This window comes from Aythya fuligula, chromosome 12 (assembly GCF_009819795.1).
Source record: "Aythya fuligula isolate bAytFul2 chromosome 12, bAytFul2.pri, whole genome shotgun sequence".
In the NCBI taxonomy this organism is placed as follows: Eukaryota; Metazoa; Chordata; class Aves; order Anseriformes; family Anatidae; genus Aythya; species Aythya fuligula.
Window position 1 is genome coordinate 1,434,099 of NC_045570.1, and position 20,902 is coordinate 1,455,000.

Sequence of the window (20,902 nt, forward strand, 5' to 3'; positions counted from 1 at the left end):
ATTTGGTAGATCTGAATAGGATGTTGGTACATGTTTTACTAAGGTAATATAATGGCACACTATTATTAGATCACATTAATCATTACTGTGCCAAAGGCACTGACAGCACCACTGAAAAGGATTGAAAGGGCTGGTAATGGATATAAATTACCCATTGTGTGATAAAAGGATTTTTACTAAGAAGGTAAGAATAAAACAGCAAATTTCTAATATAACTGTTGTGTAAAAACCAAAATAAAAGTAATCCAGTTAGTAATATCCACAAAATCAGAAAGTAAGCACTTTTGAAAGAAGATAAAGTCACAATAAAAACTGTATACAATGTAAAATTAATTTCGTGGTGCATAATATTACTATCAATTTAAATAGGTTACATGATGACCTCTATGGGGTATGGTCAAGAGAAAGGTAAGCTTTGTTAATTAGAATTGAGCATGAACTTCTGCACGTGTATTTTAAGTTTGTGGGTTTGGAATTTTGTCTTTGGGTTTTGTGGTACATTAAAAAAAAAAAAAAACTATAATGGTTTCATGACACCCCACTGAAATTCAAGACACATTGAGAGTTTTCTGTTTTTTGCACTAACATCACAACAAAAAGCCCATCTCTCAGATGGTTTTATTTGGATTCCAGCTGCTATTACAAAATGAACCACGTCTTTGATGAGCTATTTAACCATTTGATTGAAACCATTTGTATTAATAATTGTCCAGTTCTGTGCTTCTCCTTTACTCTGGCAAGTATTTCTTCATATTAGTAGGGATGCTAAGTGAATTGGTCAAACTGCATTCTTATTTACTGTATTAAACATCCACATATTTTCTCTGAAGCTGATGGAATTATTCTAGAATCAAGTCACTATAACTCTGGTCGAGCCAATTGTCTAGAATAAAACCCAGTAGCTCACATTCAATTAGTAAGTTTTAAAAATTGTGAGCCATATTCTTAAATGATATAAATTCCTAAGTACAGACATCAGACTTAGGTCCACGCTTAACTTTACTCATGTGAGTAATTCCATTAGCGTCAGTAATTCAACACCTGCTTATGCATTTGCAGTACTGAAGCTTTAATATGCCTGAACATCCTCTCACTTACATATGCTATAAATCAGTACTATTCCTCTGAATCACAGTTTCTACTGATTCACACGATATAAAAATGAGTGGACAATCCAGTATAACAATTATAATAAAGAAATAACATAAGAATTAGATTTAGAAGGAGAAGCTATCAGAAATTTTGATTTAAGAATCAATTAACGCATGTAGAATGTAGAATTAATTATTGGTTATTTCCTAGGAAGCTAGACTTTTATTTCAAACTGAGGGCCAAATAACCTGATTCTGATTTCACACTGATTTCCACACCAGCCTGGTTTCTCAGACTTTACAGGAGCTATTATTTTACTGCACAGGAATAGCTCTGAGGAAAATCACATACACAGTGTAGTATACCCCTCCACCCGCTGATTTTCACGGGTGTTCTTCTCATGCTAATATACGAAAGAATATGGATCTTAATAACTTGCATGAGATGTTCTATTGAACTTCTGGGAAAAAAAACAAACAAACAAAAAAAAGTGATAAAATTAATTCGATCATGAGCGTCATGGATATTTTTTGTAAATCAGCAGTCTGTTGATAAAGTAATAAATTATGATTCATTTCTAATAAAATTATTACGTATCAACCATATAAGATGAATGCTCATGATTTAACCAAGCAGATTTTTTTCTTGAAAAAAAAAACTATTTGTAGCTCGTGACATCCAAAAGAACTACAATAAAGAGTTTTCCTGAAGACATGAACATAATATTTTTGAAGATGTGAAAAAGTGAGAACAGATTTTAAAATCTAATTTAGGTACTTCATTTTTATGCCTTCTTTTTTTTTTTTTAAAAAAAAAAACACACAGCAAAAAAAAAAAAAAAAAAAAAAAAAAAAAAACACTAAAAACTCAGATGCAAAAGCAGATGAAAATATTGTTAAATAAGTAAGTTTTCTTACCAGTTACTCTTAAGCAACATATCTGTTCCCTGGCTCCCTGGCTGAGGAAATTCTTAAAATACACAAGATAGGTACTGAAGGTCGCAACTGTAAAAAAAAAAAAAAAAAAAAAAAAAAAAAAAAAAAAAGAGAGAGAGAGAGAGAGAGAGAAAAATTTAGAGAAAACAATAAAAATACAAGAAAAATATTGTCAAAACTCAATGTTGAATCAGACATTTACGTTAAAACATTACAATACCACCTCAAGCAGACAATCTACAGAGCAGAAGAGAGCACTGAGAATCAGAATATTAATGGGATTAACACCTTTTATTTTTTAAGCTTTCATAATGTACATGTTTGGTGGCATTTCATTTTGAGAACTAAAAAGTTCTTTCAGTTCTGGATTGTTTTGAGAGGGAAAACCTCTCCTCAAGATAATGCTGGGGAACAGAATGAAATTCTTCTGATCCTTTACCCTAGACAGTGCAGCAAAAGAGGACAAAACAGGATAAAATAAAAGTTGCATAGCATACTCCAGAAACCCAGTTATTCTTTTTGACATTGATATTCTAATCTTGCGAACTGAGTAAAAAGAGAACAGCTACTAATTGTATTTTTACTTTTTTTTTTTTAATTCCATTTTATAACAGAAATTAGTCCTTTGTAGATGATCTCATCTAATAAACCCCACTTAAAAGAGATAAGAGCCAGCAGTAAAAGCCAAGCCAGAATACTTCCAAGATATTTGTCAGCAGTGAATTTAGGGCCATTACATTAGTAAGCAAAATAGAAACAAAAACAAAGGGCGTTCTTAGAGCAAAATAAAGTTCATTGGACTAAAGCTATAATCTGAAGAATTTATGACTGAGAATTCTAACCATGTCTGTTCCTATGTGTGTCTAACAAATGAAATTAAAGGTCATTTCCAAATAATACACTTTGTACATCTACATCAACCAAACTATTTCATACATCTGAGTCTGGTTCTGAAACCCCAGTTCAAGCAGCACAGCCTTAGGGCTTCACCTCACAAATACCGCTCACCCAGAGAAGTGCTGACTTCTCTGCAGAGCCCCAGTGGCTGGCTGCAGCTATCAGCATGTGCAGAACTGTATCCTTACCATCTGTGGGACATGATTAAGAGCTCAGCCATTTTATTGTATTTGATTTAACTTGGTCAGCACTGACAGGACCACACTGCTGGGCAATGCCATTTGTTGACTTGAAGGATAAACAACAATTCTGAGGACTGCTATTGATGACCATAACAATATTAAATAGTTCTGTAAATTAGGAGTTCCCTACTAAGCAGCATAGACCTCCGCTAGTGCAATGCTGATGAAACACTTCCATGAATCCTCTAAGATCTTCCTATGCCCCACCTTATCCTGACTACATACAATAATACAGTAATGCAGTAATAATGCAGTAATGCAAAATATTACTGCAAAATATCCCACTTTGTCCATGCCATCTCCTCTACTCATTCCTTGGCTTCTCCACCACACCAAACACATGCTACTTGTTTTCATTTCAATTGTCTACCACGATGTTCCCTAATCCCCACTCCTTCCCCCTCAGTTGCAGATTAAGCCACTCTCTATCACACTCTTTGAAATGCTTTCCAAGTGATAATTCTGCCATAGAACTTCTCTCACATAGAAGAATTACCCCAGTAAAAGCTTCAAACCCCTCATTTAAAACTCACATTTCCACAGTTAACTGCCAAAAATTCAACAGTAGACATCTGGTTTGCCATCATCACTGTTTCTCAAGCACAGGAACACAATTCTTTTTTGCTCTCTCCTTGTGCCTGGTTTTCTTTTACATGCCAATTGTCTCTGGTTTTATAGTTGAATTAATAACCCTAAAAGGCAAAGCCTAGCTTCTTGCTACATGTTTGACAGTGCTGGCCTTGCTGGGCACTGAGTACAAACCCCAGCTCTGTGCTGCTGCTCCACTTCCCACAGGCACAGCCAGCTCCACCAGAACCAAACCAGTGGGCAGCCAAGGCAAGCACCTACAGCACTGGCTGGACAGAGCAAAAACCTTTTGGAAATGGTTAAAAAAAATTTGTCATCAGATTTCTTTTTTCCAAACACAAAACCATATCTAGAGAGGATTCAGGTTCCACTTACACAGGCCCATACTTTGTCAGAATTCAAATAAGTGAATTTTGGTTACAATCTCTGGATACATAGAAAAAGCAAATTCCTGAGCTGCTATATATAAACACAGGTCCCATCCAATGTTTTCAATTCCACGGTGTCTAAAAACAGTGACAGCTTGTTTGTCTGGAATCTCTGCTGCTGTTGATGTCTTAAAACCTCAAGATACACCTGTTTTAGTGTTTACTTGCAGCTCATTCAAAGTAAGAAAGCCAAGGAATAGAAACAAAGAAGATAATAAGCTGTTGGGTTTGGAAAAGATGTTATCTCACTAAACAGGTTCTTAGTACACCTACGCTGACATTGTAGACTACATTTTTACTATGCTATTACAAGGCTACTTGTGTTTAAAATAAAAAAAATAATAATAAAAAAAAAAAGATTTTACATACACACTCATGACTTGCAAAATTCTAAGAATGATTCTCAAGGGGCTTTCACTAAGATGCTTTATAAATTCTGATGACAGACAGAACACAGTACAGCTTCATCTCTTAAAGTCCTGTACTGATTTGTTTGGAGGCTTCATGTCATTGATCAGCATGTCAATGTCTCTTGCAATCTGCTTTCCAGTTCATGACTGTGAGTGAACCCCTCAGGTTTAAAACCTTAAATGATTTAAGGTCTGTGATACATAACCCTATGAACAAATTGGGAAAATCTGTAGCTTTACACATTAAACTGTAGCAGAAATGATTTAAAACCTTATAAAAAGATATTTTACTTACCTGTGCTAATATTATTCTAACACATTTGACACTGACTATGTAAAGGAGATATTTTAAAGGTACAGGCAGCAAGCTGCATGAAAACAAATTAGGATAGTTCCACTAAGGTCAAATTGGGCCAGTTTACTAGTGTCTAACACATTTGCTGGCACCAAAAAAAGTGGCCCTGCAAGCCACTAAAGACAAATTTCTCACAGTAACACCTACTGCACTCACATTCCTGCACAGCTGCACCGGGCTCCGTGAGACAGCCTGCCACCCACAGTCCCCGTCACTGCCCCACTTCTGCCCTCCCCTGAGACCAAGAAACCCCACAGGCCTTCAGAGAGAGGATTGCATAAAAGTACTTGTGAGGCATAATTTTTGTTCATTCTTAAACTTAAGTAGCTCATTACTTTAAATGAGCAACCTCAACCCATCGCTGAGTAATTTCTGCAGGTTACGGCCAGAAACCTAACACACAGCAAGGGAAAACAGGTGCTTGAGTGCAGACTCAGAGAACCACATCACTCTTTCCCAAATACTGAGGCTGCAAAGGCTTTGTCGTGAAGCTCTCAGCACCATCCTCGTTAAACTCAATGACCAAACTCTTGCTAATCTCAAGGGGACAAGGCTGGGGCCCTCTGGGAACAAGGCACAAGTTTTGATGGAATGAGGTGTCATGCTTAACTAATTGCTCCCTATCAGCTGCTTTTGGAGGGGTTCTTGAAGCACTGCTGTGTAGCTGCCCTAGGCACAGCAAGGCTGCCAGGACAGACCAATGGGCTGGGCAGAAGCATCGGTGACACAACATGCACAGCAAGTGGCCTCACAGGACAGCCTGCCCTGGCTTCTGTGTAAGTGCTGCACCTGCCACATGTGGGACAGGAGCTGTGGGGCCTTATGGGTCCATTTACTCCTCTGTGAGTTTGATGCATAAACAAAGAGTGAACAACAGTCCCCAGAGCAGGATGCTGGGATAAGTCTGTATTTTTCTGTTGTTCACTAAAAACACAAGACCTGATGGCACGTTTCTCAGGACAGTGCATGGGTTCAAGCCATGCCCCTGTGGCCAGCCTGGCCACATCCGAGACATGCTATTGTCTCTCCTGCACCGGGATCACGCCTTCCTGCCCCAGCACACAGGGATCTCCAGCGCTTGAAACAGCCTACCTGTAAATAAGAGGTTTATAATTTAGGTTCACCATTTTTTTTTTTTAAAATGACTATCTCACCATGGCAGGATTTGCACACATCTTCTGGCAAACCTGCAGTGTTTAATCCAACCTCCTTTCACAAGAGCTTATTTACATCACCACAATCATGCAACAAACTGCCACTCTCGTTTTCCCTCCTGCCAGCAAAGAGAACAGGACAGGGATGCACATGATTTTGACTTCTGGGGAGCCAAGGGGTTTGCAAAAATGTTTTATCTGAGAGGCAACCCTTTTCAGCTCCTTAGGCTTTTCTATGCACATTGGTACTTCAAACAACCTAGTACGCACTTGTTTTGCTCAGCTTCCACCTTGCTCTGTTCGTTGGCACTAGTAACACCATTGAGCTGCCCCCACTAGGGCTAGCTATCAGTTGTAAAACTGATCACTTGCTTCAGCACGGTGCTGCTCCTGCCCTTCATGTTTGGGCCTGACCAAACAGCCCTGGAAGCTGTCAGGCACTGCTAGGCCTCGTGGCCATTGGGTCAGGCCTTGCTGCAAACTAGCAAATGATATCTGTACCACTGGTGGTAAGCGTGGTTTAGCTGTGATTTGGTGCTTGCAGCCATTAATTCGGAATGGGGTCTGACCTGGACCCAGGGGGCCCACACGGTGCCCAGTGAACCAGCACCATGCTCCCACTGGCATCAGCAGGAGCTGTGCACACAGCCAGGGCTGCACCATTCTCCCACGATGGGACACTGAGTGAAAGCCTTGCCCAGAGCCGAGCGAGGAGCCCCCTCCTCACTGCATGCACTCCATAGCAGTAAGGCGGCTGCAGGCCTGAGGTTACTCTAGCCCCAGGGTGGGCAGCTCCTGCCCTCCCTCCTCGCCAGGACCTGCTGTGCTGAGGGTAGGGTGCTCCTGGGGCTACCCCACAGCCCAGCCCCCAGGACAGCCCCAGGGCCTGGCACTGGACTCCTCATGCCTGAACCCCCATCCTGTGACACCCCTGAGTGCCTGGGGGGGTCTTCACCTGGACTTTGTCCCTCCGAAAGCTTTGGTTAAAAACACAAAAGGTAAGCCGGCCGGCTGATTAGGCACTCCTCAGACATCCTAAACTTACTTTCCACCAATATGAAAAATACCCTCAACAGGAAGAAAATCTGCTACCCGCTCTTTCTTCCTCTGGGTTTTCTGGATACATGGGATGAACAGACATTTGTAGCAATCTGATTGAGTGAGTTATAAGAAAACATTATGAATTTAAAGTAGTACAAAAAAAAAGGTTTCCATCACCTCTGTGCCTATACCATGACACACGCCTCCTAATATATTACATAATAAAAAAGCCATGGTTTTCTCAACCAATCAAATTACGCTACTGTCTCTTTAATAAACAAATCCATGTGCACATTAACAGTGTTGAAAATTCAATTTAAACTCTTTGTCTGTTGCTGCTTACTCTAAAGATGGTCTTTCTTAAACAACAGAGCACCAAGGAGTCGTTAGGGCTCTCTCTTCATTACTTCAAAAAACCAATCATTAGACACCAGAGTATATACGTAATTAGAAAATCACTTCCTTTGCAATCCAAGCTAAGTAGTTTACATACTGTAATTACAGGGACAAAATCAATTTTTAATCATTTCACTGATTGGGCTCATCAGCTCTGTGGGAACATTGTAACCTGCTTGTTGTGCAAAAGCAACATCTGGGCTAAAACAATTACCCTTTGTTTGCTACAATATTCCTTAAATCTTTTTGCTTGCATAAAAAAAAAAAATGAAAACACAGAGACAAGATATTTCGATGTCTTTTTGTCCTTGATCAACATATATCCTAAAGTACCACTTGCAATGAGAGTTTAATGTTCCTCAGAATTTACTGTTAAACAGTACACTTCCAAGGAATGTATTTTTTCAGTGAGATAAAAGTATCTGATTGTTTTAAAGAACCATTCAGCTGGCTAATTGTTCCATAGCTAACACATGGTATTCAAACAACCCACACATTACAAAAGCTCATCTGGATAATAATGGACAACTATTATTGCAATGGTTTACACTTTTCTAATACAAATGAATGGATTTTATCAAAATTTGAAAAAAATTCCAAGAAGCTGGGTATGTGTGAAAAATAGATGGTATGAATTGGCAAGGCAAGGCTAAGCATTTTGTTCTCTTAATAGGAAATGACCTCATTTACACTGGAGTAATAATTAGTACTGCTTCACTGACAGTTAAGAAAAAAAGTTTCACAGTATAATAAGGCAGCATCTCCTTTGTTAAGATCTACATTGATTATTAACCCTTGCCAAGAAAACCCAAATTTAACTCTACGTTATACGTGCTAATGCTACGGCAAAGGCCCCCAAGTGCTGCTAACGAAGGCTCCTACCCTACACCCGCCAATGCCTGCAGCTGCTGCGTGGCTGGTATCAAAGTGGGCAGGATGGCATGTCAAGGCTTGTTAGCTGAGGACATCAACATCCGAAATATCTTCTAGTTGGTGAAGGCTGGGCAAGGCAGCTGGGGGACAGGCTCCTCCGCCAGCCTGCGGAGAAGCTGTGGTGCTAGCAAGTGGAAGAGATGGGAGCCCTACAGTTACCCAGAGACCGGGCATGCTCCAGGCAGCAGCAAGCTGAACTCCCTCAAAGGTACCTCTTCCTGAATAACTTACACAACATTTAGGTGAAAATATCTTGTATTTTATTCAGTAGATGCTTTTATATATATATATATATATATATATATATATATATATATAAAATAAGGCCCTCATTAAAACCAGTATATGTGTCATATTGTCAGGCAAATATATGTTAAAATATCACTTTGAGTATGAAATAAAGCATTTTGAGGGCTTAACTCATTAAAGAAAAATATAAGCAAAGGAAAAAAATATATATCTGTGGGTAAGGCTGGATAGATAAGGGCCAGAAACATATTCCAGCCCTACAAAAGTTTAAGATTTTTATTTTCTCCCTTACATTCCAGAAAAATCACAATCTTCTGAAGAATTCCATGAAAAGCAGGCATCCCTCCTGTTCCTCTCCCTCCCCACCCACCACTGCCCCAGGACAGCCAAATTCACAGCAGAGCAAAGCCGAGGTCCCTGGCATCCCACACCCTCCACCTCCCATCCCAGCCGAGCACACCCACCTGTGGCCCCTCACCTTGGAGCTACTCCACCTGAATAACATAGTTCAGTATTCCCTGCCCAGAAAATCCTCCTTATGCAAGGCCACATCTGAAAAGCCGATCAGGCTTCAGGCTTGAACTCCCCCCAGCCAAGCACATGAACCAACAGCCTCACAGATAGCACAGGTCCTTCACCTTCCACCCATTTGATTAGAAATTCTATCCTAATCGTCATTGTTGACATAAAAATAGTCAAAATTGGCACGTTCCAATTCAAAAGCAGTTTATCAGAGAACCCCCAGGCAGGAACCACCCTAATCCAAATTCAGCTCTGATTTAAGCACACCACACTTCTCTGAAGCAAAGGAAACCACATCTAAACAGGTAAATACAGGCTGAAGATGACATAGGAGCAACCAGTAAAAAACAAAACAGACAATTACTAACAGCAAAAGCTTCCCCAAAACAAAACAGACAATTACTAACAGCAAAAGCTTCCCCCTCTCAAATAGCACAGTGTGCAGCAGCATATCCCCACTGATGAAGGCCATATTAATTTTTGCCCGCTGCCCAGATGTCCCAAGGAAATAGCAGCAGCTGTGTCCAGCAGCAGGGCTCACCTTATGCACATCCTTCATCCTTCCCCTTGCGCCTGTCCTAACATGGAGGACAAGCCCCTTCAGCCAATTCTGAGAGGGGGCCATTGAAAGCAGCCTCCTCCCAAAATCAGCCACCCCCTTACAGGCAGCATAGGGAGGTTCCTGATAAACATGTTACTTCAAGAGTACCAGCACCCAACACTGACTTGGTACCAAAGGTGAAGGAGGTAAGATGCAACCTTTGTGCTAACACCTACATTAATACTCAAGCTTGGGACAGCATACATGAGCAACCCAGCCTCAACACCATTTAAAATACTCCGTGAGCCAATTCTTCATTCACACAAAATAAGGTTCTTGTGAAAAACCCCAAAATATCAACCTTAGACTCTTCTGAAGATCTGCAGGACTATTTCAACTCAGTTAATGTCCTGGGTTTGTAGCACTTGTATGTACAATTAAAAGCAGAAGTTACAAGACTTGAAGGACAAAGCAAACTGACTATCAATTGCTTGGAAGATTTAAACGTTTTTCTTTAACACAGTTAGGGATGGGTGTTGCCTGCAAGACTTCAGCATGGAAAAGTATAGGGAAACCAAAAATTTCAGCTTATCCAGGGGCATCTCAGCAGCACCTGTTGGAAACTGGTATGTGCCAAACAATAAAAGTCATTTTTATGATATGTCTGGTTCCATAGGAGTGCCTCAAATCATAACTTTAATTGAGGTTGGTAGCAATAAAATATATATACATATATAAATATATGTTCAAGTTATAAGGGTGTCCTGTTAGACCCTCATTGTCATCAGGAACAACTACCCATTGATACACAACTGAGCTCTACTTCTACTGAAACAATCATCAGTTCACAGACTTAAAGAGAAGAAAATATAAAATACTTATGAAATGATAGAAATGAAAAATGCATTTTCCCAAGCTATCTTGTTAGTGCATCAAATTACAAAACACCATCTGAGGCAGTTTTCACCACATCACATAAGAGGACATTTCATAAGTGATACTGCTCTCATCACAGCCTAGTAAAGAAAGAATCTATAAACAAACTCCCTCTTTTTTGTTTGTTTTACATTTTCTATGTAGAAAAAAAATCCAATAACCCACAAAAAGATGTAGGTCAACTGTTCTCATCTCAAATCTTCCTTGATAAGTAGTGATTTAAGAAGTCTATATAAAAAATGTGTTATTCCCTTTCAGCTCATAGGGAAAAAATGATTCAGAAATAGCACATAAAAAAATATTCAATGTCACTAAAACCAGAATAGAAAATGTTTTATAGATTAACAAACATTGTAATGAATTTGAACAACCTTAACTGACTGTATACATAGCATAATGAAACGGTCTACATCCTTTCAAAGAAAAATTAGGTATTCCAGCACATAGCTTTAGAAAGGCATTGTTCGGGAAAACCTGCATTTTTTCCCAGCTACCATGTAATTTGTGAGATGCATTTTTAAATGATCTGCAACTGCAGCAGGCTTCATCAGTCAGATGATACAGATAGATAATTCACCAAACTGTCACATGATCTTCCATCAGTCTAAAAGATGTGAATATATTGCCACAAGCTTTGGGAATAATGGGTGCACCTGTTTACAGTGTCACCTCTGTTTGCTAATTGTCTCCTTGAGCTACATTTTACTTCTAATGCATTTATTTTTGACAGGCAGTGTCTATTTAGAAATCACATTACTTCAAGTGCAATTGTTCTTTTGTCTATCAAGTAAATGAAGTGTTGTTATACAGATTTCAGGTTCTGATTAGTGAAGTATCAGCACACCACAAAGGTCAATCAGTTATTTACCTGAAGTAACAGAAGTATGACAGGCCTCCTAGATATCCTCTAGATCATGGTATAGCTCATATCAGTATTAATATTATATATATTGTGTGTGTGTGTGTATATATACATGCAAAAAAAGGTGCATATATTATGCAAATATACTAAATGTTCTAAAACATACAGTACTGCACACAGAGTAAAACAAGAAAAAACTACTTGAACAGAAATGTCAACAGACCCAGCTCCTCTGCTCAAGTATTTGAGCTAAGCTAAGCCAAAGTAATGGTGAAAACTAAGAGGTCAGTCCCGCAAGCATTTTGCAGTGCTGCATGCACATCACACTAACAGAACTAATGTTTCAAAATCAATCTCTCTCTCTCTTTTTTTTTTTTTAAAAAAATTGTGCTTCCTTCTTTTTATAGAACAGTGAAGCAAAATTTAGTTAAGGTTACTTGCATTAGCTTCAACTAATAAGATGCCTTAAGAAATTAAGAGGAGCCACTTGAGGTCTAAGAAAGACCACAGAGGATTTTTAGTGACACCCATACCCTCATGTCTGCAATGCTTCCAATGTTCAGTTAAATAACATGTCTCGATAGGTACAAAGCCATGTCTTTATATACAAGTACAACTATACTACCAAACAGGAAATTTTGAAAACCTAAGTCGGCACATTGATCACACGGACACTTCGTTACATATATATTGATTCCGTAAAAATATATATATATAGCATTTTAACTTTTCATTACTGAGGTGGAAAAATAGTACTGCTGTAGTAGCAGCAGAGGTTTGCCAAAGCCTCATTATTTCTGGTGTACATCTGTCCACGTTCCATCTCCCCACGCATATGTGAGGACAAGGCAGAAGAGAAACGTACAAGCGCAGTACTGATGTCTCAAAGCTGTGGATGCCACCCCTGTTAACACCTACCCTACCTCAAGAGGTCTAGGTACAAGTCTCTGTACATGCACAGCAACCTCAGGGGCTTAAAAGGGAATTCCAGCCACCACAAAGTAACCACTTTACTAGTTTGCCAAAAGAAACAGACACAAAAAGCCACACTTGCCTTAAGTCACATTCTAGATTGGCTCCCAGGAGCATTTCCCTGCCTTGTTCACTAAAGCACTGTGTATGTTTTCTCTGTGTTTAGCATATGCTATGTAACCTGAGCAGGGCTTCTATTGTTCCAGTAGTTGTTTTTCTAAACTATGTTCCCATCAGGACCATAATTACATGCAAAGCACTAGAGTTAGAGTCATTCATAAAGTCACTTAAAATTTTATCTTAACAATTTCTAGCAAGATTACAGCACATCTTGAAACAGAATATGGAAGAAATCATAAAGCTTGGTCACAGATGCAAACCAATGATAAAGTTACGATTATTCTGAGTCAGTTTATTTATTCCAAGAACCAAAACACTACAGGAGAGTCTTCCCTGATATATTTTGAAGAACATTTTTCAAGTATTTGTGCAAATGTAAGCACAATTTAGGTAGAGTTGATAATTCCTGAGCATCTTATATACCTGCATTTATGAATAAATCTTGTGGAAGCTTGAGCCTGAAGTTCTCAAACAATATTTCCCCTGCAGCTTCTGAAGTTAAAATCACAACTGCCATACACTTAGCAGCAACTATATCGTCAGCACTTTTCAAAAAGGCAATGGATGTGGAACTGCCATTTGCTCATAACCCCAACATGTCCTACCATAGCCTGAAGTTGTACACTTTCCACAGAAGTGATTTATTTTCTGCAAAGTTATTTAATATTTTTACCTACCTCCAGAATTACTGTTTTCTTTTACAGAACAACAAGCAATCTTTAGAATTATTCTGCATACAGAGAAGTGGGTACTCTCTAACAATAAAGCTGCTTGCCTAAGACCAAATCCTGCAAAGTGCTCCTTTTGCACACAGACAGTCTCCTTGAAATCAATGAGTTTTCTTGAATGAGCTCTTCGCACAAGTAAAAGGATCAGGTCCTTAAACACCAGAAAGTACAGACAACTGTGGTAACATAAAGCATCAAACAGGAGGAGGTCACCACAATGGAGTGAAGTAGAGTCACCTACCCCACATGGTTAATGGAATGTGACAGGCCAAATTCAGATCAAATGTGAACAGGTACACTTCCCTGCCTGCAACAAAATCTGTTGAAGAGGTCTTAGCTTCGCTTAGCCTGTAGTTTGAGGTAGTAGCAATGCAATTAACCAGCATCGTCAATGAATAACCAAAGCCAACCAGCATTACAATAGCCAGAACAACACAGACACTCCAGAGACGCAGGACAAGTGTGTCTACCTTCCAATGCCCATGGCTAGACTGCAGGTGACCACCCTGCTCTGGAGCCTGCAAAGTCTCTGGAGACCAGAGGAGAGATTCAGCATGATGCCATCTGCAGGGATCCAGGGGGCACATTTGCCAGACAGCTCTCCAAAACCACAAAGGCGATTGTTTTCCTGACCACACGGGTTCCTGCGTTCCTGGGCAGTCTGACAGGAGTGGTGGCACAGCAGGTGCCAGGCCCTGCACCCTCACCACACAGGCCCCAGGCCTCCTGTCAGGCCCCTGCAAACACCTCACACTGCCAAAGAACTAACCAGCCTTTGGCCCTGCTGTACTTCAACTTCTAGACCACTGCACAATCGACAATGGAAATACTTAATTCCATTTCAGTCACCACACTTCTTTTCTTTTTTAATATGTATTTTAATATTGGAGTGAAGGTGGTGCGAGCACAGTTCTTCCAAGCAGAACTAATCCTCCTGTGAGGATGGCCGAGTCCCCCAGCCCTCACATCAGAAGTGCAAGGCACCATGGTTAGCTGGGGAGACGGCACACTGCAGCAAGTTGTAAAACAAGGATAAACAACAAATTTTATCTTGGTGGCAACTTTCGTTTTCCCTCTGTCACCAGGGATGTGCAAGAACAGGCATGGAGTGTGTGCGGAGGCACAGGGAGGACATGTGCGCCAACTGAGTTTACAGTGAAGCAGGGGAGCACGTGGGTGGCAGCAATTTAAAAAGCAGCTGTGTGTATGTTTTTCCCGGTTAGACTGTGAAATCACAAATAGTGGAATCAGCACAGTAAGCTTAAAACCATGCTAACCCACTTGGCTGCCTTTTATTGTTAACTTTGTGTCTATGTTTTTCCTTAGTTTCTGAACACTGAACACTCTCTGCCCCAACTACCTCCTTGTATTAGGAAAAAAAAAAAATTTAACTAAATATTGCTAATGTAGTGATAAAATGGTGAAGAATGAGGAAGTACTATAAAACAGGACATTTGTGGTCAAGCCTTTGGAACATTCATATAGTTACATATATTTTCTCTAAGTAATCAGGAATGTATTGATATTTTGAAATTATGTATCCGTAATAACACAAAAGTACTTAAGAACAGAAATAGACAATAATGGAAAATGCAGTCAACTGTTGACAACATATAGAATTTCAGAAAATAATTTACAGAGAACAGCACAGCAGATGAGTCAAAATTTTCTCAAAAATATTTCTTGCCTCCGATAGTCCAATGTAATTCATTTTCTATCTCTGTTCATTAATCATTGTTAAAATTAGTGATCCATTTCTTCCACTCTGCCATCTGCACTCAGCTTCGTAACAAACATGACACCTTCCTGCATAATAAAACCTGACAACTACGAGGATGCATTTCCAAATAGCTTTCTGCATATTTGCACCTCTATAACTGATTCCGTTGTCAGACAAAAGTGGATTATTTAACCAGAGTTCTTTCTTTATCAATTCAGCACACAGATGTGTGTTTGTGAGGGAGCGTGTGTGTGCATGTGTGTATAAAATGATCAAGTAAAAATTGGTTAATTTGAATTAAAAACAAGATATACCAGATATCTTTGAATTCTCATAGTAGGTAAATCATATATATGTACATTAGTTTTAACCTTCTACAATGAAGTTTAAGGATGTAACGTTTGGATTGGTTTCATCTTGTAATGTTTGCATACACAAGAATTATCCTGACACTCCAATTTCCTCCAAAGAGAAAAAAAAAATCATATCCAGCTCTGTTGTTTCCAAGCCTTTGATCACTGACAATTTCAAATAAATATTTTTAAGATAAGACAAAATATCTAAGCAATGAAAAGATATAAAAAAGTGCACAGATAAATAATTAAAATTCAGGATGTCATTTTAATCCTGTTCAGGCTAGCCTTCTAATCTCCTGGTGGCAGACAGGGACCAGAGAACAGGGTGAGGTTCTTGGTCTCTTTCCATTCCATCAATAGACTTGGAAAGTAGTGGCAGCAGCACGTCTGAATGGTCCCTTCATAAATGCTAATTACACTTAGATCCCACTGATTAACAGAAGCTGCAGTTCTCAGCACACTGAAAATCAGGCTAATGGCAGGAGCATTAGGCTATACACACACAAGTCAACAGGAACCTCTCCATCAACCTTGAGGAATCTGGTACCCTTCTCACAGCTATGCTTAACAGAAAGCACCCAGCCAAGGGGTGAGCAGAGCTGGTGAGCTACAGAAGCTTCGCTCCTCTTCTCTCAGCATGTGATAGGCATTAGACAGCATAGACGTAGACAGTATGTGAGGGGGCACACCAAAATCCTCTGGAAGCAAAAACTGGTTACCAAGGCCTGTTAAAACCCTTTCAGTCCAACCTGAGAAGTACACTAATAATTATCTGGAATTGGAAAAGAGTAACCTTTTCCAATAGGTAGGATTACCATCCCATAGTAACCTTATATTTGCCTAAAGCAAGTCCTGCAGGTGCCTTGTAATAGTAGACAGAATGACAAATACAGAGTACAAACTGGGAACTTCTGTTACTTTTTCAGTCAGTTCCCTTATTTTTTAATTCATTGTCATGAACATACTCATACTCATGTACATGCTCTGAGCCAGGTGAGCCCATGGCCACCAAGCAGCCCTCCAGGCTCAAGAGGCAGCTGCTCCACTGGCATGCATGGAGCTGCTCCACATGCACGTCTGATGGCTGCTACCTCTGAGGACAGATGAGCTCCTGGGAAGAGCACCAAGGCCGACAGCACACCCTAGTAGACAGTGCTGCAGTCAAGAGACCATGTCCACTTCCCAGCTTGGCCAGGTGACCCACTCACTAACTCCAAGTTGTCCTAATTCTGGATGTCCCTGTCTCCCATTTTTAAATGGAGATGCCGACATACTTCCTTTGTGACTCACCAATGAAAAAAGCTAGATGGTTTTCCATACATCACAAATTACAATTCATGTAACAAAATTGTATCAGCACCATGTGGTTAACAAACCTTCTCCTCTTGGCATCCCAGTTTTCATCTGTGTGTGACCTTTATCATCATTTCTGTCCTATGAACTTGTGACGGAAGCTGTCAGTGGAGAGATCTTCCATTGCTAATATCTTTAAAAGCAATTAAGCTTATACAGCATGTACACAATAAATTATGGAACACACATTCCAATGTTTTTGTTTTTTGTTTTTTTTTTTTTTTAATTGAATATATGAAATAAGAGGGTCCTAGAGTCCAAACCCAGCAGGCCAAATTCAAATTCAAGCAACCCCTCCAATCAATGTACACTATGAGAAACAGCAGAACATTTTAAAAGACCTAATTCTGCCTTCAGAGATATGCCTGCCACTTCCACAGATACAACAGGCCAGAATTAGACACAAAGTTTCTGCAAGAATTATTTCAGAAAGTTAAATCATTTTTATACTAAAGTAAAAAAAAAAAAAAAAGTAAAAAAAAGAAAAACAACTATTTTTGATACAACTATGTCTAAAACCAACAGCAAACGTATGTCATTCTTTGCAAGAAAATCTGCATCTGACATGAAGTGTCTGTTCAAAATTTAAACCAGATGTGATATAGAACAGCTGAAATCTAAAGTTGGAAAAAAAAAAAAACAAGACATGTAAGAGATAACAACTGAGTCCTCCTGCTAGCTATCGGAAGGGTAAGAATCGTCTTTTTAAAGTGTATTTTATTTTGGATAGTAGGGTTTGTGTTTTGTCATTGTTTTCTCATTTTTTAATATTCCCTCTCAGTTTGGAAACTGAGAGTCTAGACTACTTATGAATTTTCTGTATGTTCTTGTACTGCTCTCAGTAAGCATTTGAGAAGTACTACCAGCTATTCTTTTTATTCTTCACTTGGAAGTAAAAAAAAAAAAAAAAAAAAAAAAAAAAAAAATCAAACAGGCATTGTCTCTATAGCTGTCTCTTTTGCCTTTTAGTTTCCTTTTTTCTTCATGTGTCTGCATACTGACACATTCAATTTCAGGTTATCAGCACATCTGAATTACAGAATACTGATGGGGATAGAGGGCAGGCCTCTCTGGACTGATTAGCATCATTTAAGAAAGCATTCACTTGCTTGCTTCATTGGCTGCAGGGATTCCATGATGGGTGGCCTTTTAGCATTAGAAGTCAATATGGAGCAATCTCATTTGAATTAAATATGGACAAAAGAAAAGATTTGATTGTGCTTATTCATAGCTAACCTTTTAATTTTGTAAAGCTCTGAAATTTGGAGGTTTATAAGCCATAAAACTTAAATATACTTAGTTCTTCATTTCTTTCAACTCACTTCTCTTCTCCTCCTCCAGTTTTTATGTACTTTTTAATTTGTGCAAAACTTAAACCAGAAGCTTATTTCAAAATAAATGTCTGGATGAATATTCAAGAAAACCTTTTAACCTAGTTAAACCTACACTGACTATAAAAGGAGGAATGCCTGATTCTAATCCATAAATGTATGTAAATCCACACTGAAAAACATATTTGTATCTATCAGACTCATACTTGTTTCTGAATGGACCATAAATGCAGCCAAGTATTTCATTAACACAAATAGTTATGTATGGCTAGTCATTTTAAGACCTTTGTTAACAAGAGCCTATGTCCATGGAAAGGTTGCAATGATTTGGAGTACAACAACAAAATCTGATCATAAAAAACAAATTTCTCTTCTCACATTAAAGTAAAAGTTATTGTAAGAACCAAAACAAAATACTAATGACAAGTTCCCACTAATAGGTGAAATCACAGAAACACATAACACTAGGCTACGGAAATAGTTGGGAGAAAAATAAGTAAATCTTAAGTTTTCCAAGAGATTAAAAGAAGTTAAGTACAAAATTTGACTTCCAAGTAGATGAAAGCACTGAAAGTGTAGCCAGCCTCTCTGAATATCTGATCCCTGTACACTTGAAGACGGTGGGAGTATTGCCATTAACTTCAATGGAAGCAAAATCAGACATTGAGAAATGAAGTGGAAATGGCTTTTGCTGAGCTGGGCTGACTGCCACGATATGGGATAAGCTCAGCCTACAAGGAACACAGGATAAATATCACACTACTTTGAGCACATGACTTGTCCCTTTGCCACCTATCCCAACAGACTAGGCTTAAATTTGAAATATATAGTCAGCTGCAGTCCAGACAATTTCATTGATATCCTGATGAAGGAGAAAAGTATTAAAAGTCCCTCAGTGGATGTCCCATTGAACAAGATTCCAGCAAATCATTCCTCCATTGTAGACACTGCTGAAACTAAAATCAAGATCTGTTTAAAGCATTTTCATGGATTGTGTTAAAAATTAAATTAGCCCCATAAAAAACAGCAGCAAAACACTACCTGCATTTACATCTTTTAGCTGTTTTATGGAAGATAAGCCTGGAACCACCCAAAGTATTCACAGAACTGCTTCTGTATTCCTGAAGATTTTAGTTCATTCCTGCTGTTGTAATATAGAGAGCACCTAGATAAAAGAGAACGGAAGGTAGGGAGTACATTTCCTGTGGAAGCATATGCATTCAACTTTTTCAAATTGTATGATCTCACTGTAGCATTCAATATTTTTAAAGCCTAGCTTTTCCAAGTTTCCCTCATGTCCTGAATTTAGTACTTTCCCCAAAATTTTGATTTTCAGCTTCTTTCCGTACGATATACCAGACCTCTGCACTCTCATACAGCATTACATCAACAGCATCCTTAACATGTATTTTGTCCAATTTTTAATGGAATAACTCTAAATAAAGAAACAAAGTGCTTGGGAGTACTTTCACTGCAGCATAAGCATTCTAAAAATGCCCTTCACAAATGTTTCCAATATGCTTTATACTGCAACCCAACGTGCAACTTCTAAACTACACCACCACAAGTAAGAAATTAGAAATGTTGAGGGCTATTGAACACTGAATTTTCACAGTGCATCTGCACAAAGTTATTTAGCACAGATGTTTCTGTAATTGTGATCCACTGGAAAAACTCAAAGTGTTCAATGGCCCTCACACTTCCACCTGCAGAGCAGTACTGGTCTAGTACAACTATGCTGAGCTGTAACACACAAGCAGCAGCAATAGAGGCTGGATAAGACTTGGTAAGATTTTCTCAAATATTGTTATTCTGCTTTGTTTGTTAAGGGGTGTCATGATTTTTTTAATTTTTTTTTTTTTTCATTTACAAAAAGACCAACATATTAAAAAGGGGTGAAATAGATTTTACATGCCTGGCTTTGAACCTGGGAATCTCCCACAGTGCAACTAATTGCATTGCCAACAAGACACAGGAGTACACCCACAAGCAGCATAAAATGTAACTGTGAGGGGTGTGATGGTAAGTCTTTATAAATAATATATTCATCCCAAGGCGCACTTGTGTCTATGTTGTTAATGTAGGTATTTTTTCATTAGTAGCTGTAAAGGTATCTGGACAGGTGAACATCAATATGCATCTAAAGACAATAAAAATAAGGAGACAACGAGAGGACAGGGCTTGCTTCTTAGGCAGAATAGTTAGGTATATCCAGTTCAAGCAGCAGCAAAAGAACGTGAAGATCATTACAATGACCCTAGATCTTCTGTTCATTCACACAGCCTCAGAAATTCCCAGGAGAGCATCACCCTGCTATGACTGTCAACAACAATGATGAGAACAACAAAAAAAGCATGCCTTTGGGCATAGAGACAGGAGTATTTCCCTTCCTGCAGAAGTGGGTGAGCAGAAAGTGGGCAGCCCAAGTGCACAAACCTGTTTAAAGAGCACTGAACCGGGACCAGTGCCGCCTTTATTACCCCACTGCCAATGTGCAAGGAAGCAGGTGGACTTAACCTCCTCTGTGAATCCCCAAACAATGATCACAGAGAACTTTCTCAACTGAGAAAAAGAGGCAAGTGATTATGGAAAAAGATGTAAGGAAGATATGGATAACAAAACTTCAATATATAAAAACATCATTTATTATGGCCATCAGCACACGTCGGACTGTAGCAGTACATAAACATTAAGTGGTAGGTTGCTGTTTTTGCAAAACACTAATGCATAATGTGGAATCA

The 20,902-nt window shown here is 39.0% G+C and overlaps 1 protein-coding gene across 13 annotated transcripts in view; it reads right to left on the bottom strand.

The window, feature by feature from the left end:
• ZNF536 (zinc finger protein 536) overlaps positions 1-20,902 on the bottom strand; it is a 351,794-nt gene that overhangs the window by 294,970 nt on the left and 35,922 nt on the right. For 11 of the 13 annotated variants that reach the window (XM_032195429.1, XM_032195419.1, XM_032195426.1 and 8 more), the window contains exon 2: positions 2,010-2,096. The exons of 1 other annotated variant lie outside the window; for it this stretch is intronic. The gene's annotated coding sequence lies outside the window, so the exon portion shown is untranslated. Of the gene's footprint in view, positions 1-2,009; positions 2,097-19,202; positions 19,310-20,902 lie in introns of those variants that run through there. One more of the 13 variants, XM_032195423.1, reaches the window with a different exon arrangement.